Genomic DNA, 1,331 nt, shown 5'->3' with positions numbered 1-1,331 from the left:
ATATATATATATATATATATATATATACTAACCCCAAACTTTTGAATAGACTAGTAGTGTATATTGTAACACAATATGTATATTTTGAATAAACAGTGTTCCTTTTAACTTTTTTATTTATCAAAGAATCCTGAAAAAAGTATCACAGGCCCCAAAAAATATGAAGCAGCACAACTGTTTCCAACATTGATAATAATAATAAATGTTTCTTGAGCAGCAAATCAGCATATTAGAATGATTTCTGAAAGATCACGTGACACTGAAGACTGGAGTAATGATGCTGAAAATTCAGTTTTAATCACAGGAATTAATTACATTTTAACATACTTTCATATAGAAAACTGTTATTTTTAAATTGCAATAATATTTCACAAAATTACAGGTTTTTTTTCTGTATTTTTAATCAAATAGATACAGCCTTGATGAGCATAAAGAAACTTCTTAAAAAAACAAAAAACCTTAAAAATCGTACTGATCACAAACTTTTTAACGGCTTTTAACATTGTTAGTTATTGCATTCAAACTATGGATCTTGATGTGCTTTAAGTTCGATTTTTTTTTCAAGATTTTCCATTTTCTTATTCATCATTGACTTTCCTGTAGCTTCTGCCAGGATACTGAAAGTTCCCAAGGAGAAGAAAGTTCAGATCGGATCAGAGGTTACGCTGGAGTGTAACGCCACTGGCAACCCAATCCCATCCATAACTTGGCTTGAAAACGGCAATACGGTAAATCCTCTACTTTACACTCACTTTTCTCTCTTTCCCACCTTCATCTTTGCCTCTCTCTTGCTTTTCTTGCTTGCTCTGGCTCTACGGAGTAAATGAATTGTACTTTCATCTCATCTTACTGGACCAGAGAGCAGAGCTCAGTGTGTTCATGTTAAATGTCAGGTGGCATAGCTCAAATGCGCTGCCAGTACAATGATGTTCTGCAGATGCTTCGGTCTGTGCTGCTATTAACAGGATTCAAACTACAATCATTCCTCAGGCCGCTGATCGGACAGCAGCAATAAGGTTTAAGCCATATTGAGATCAAGAAAGGAATTCAAAACACCTCAGAGCTCTTATCATTTTTTGGGATCGTTTTTCGTTGTGGATTTTGGTAGACAGATACAAAGAGAACCGAAAACTGATCAGTCTTACTTGAAGATATTGTCTGAAAACAAGCGTGTAAGTCTTTAAATCCAAGATTCAGATTTCTCAGGCTTCTGAACAAGCTGTGCTCGCTCTGTTTTCATTTGGATACCAGTAATCATATTTTAATACAATATTTTTTGAGATATGTGTAGATAAATATTGGTTTGGCTCAGCAGCTGTGGTTGAAACTTC

The 1,331-nt window shown here is 34.5% G+C and overlaps 1 pseudogene; it reads left to right on the top strand.

The window, feature by feature from the left end:
* The window catches only part of LOC107702604 (muscle, skeletal receptor tyrosine-protein kinase-like), an 18,582-nt pseudogene extending 17,550 nt beyond the window's left edge, over positions 1-1,032 (top strand).
* Positions 1,033-1,331: the final 299 nt, after the last annotated feature.

Source organism: Sinocyclocheilus anshuiensis, unplaced genomic scaffold (genome assembly GCF_001515605.1).
Source record: "Sinocyclocheilus anshuiensis isolate Anshui unplaced genomic scaffold, SAMN03320099.WGS_v1.1 scaffold210, whole genome shotgun sequence".
Taxonomy (NCBI): domain Eukaryota; kingdom Metazoa; phylum Chordata; class Actinopteri; order Cypriniformes; family Cyprinidae; genus Sinocyclocheilus; species Sinocyclocheilus anshuiensis.
This window is presented reverse-complemented; position numbering and strand designations above follow the sequence as displayed.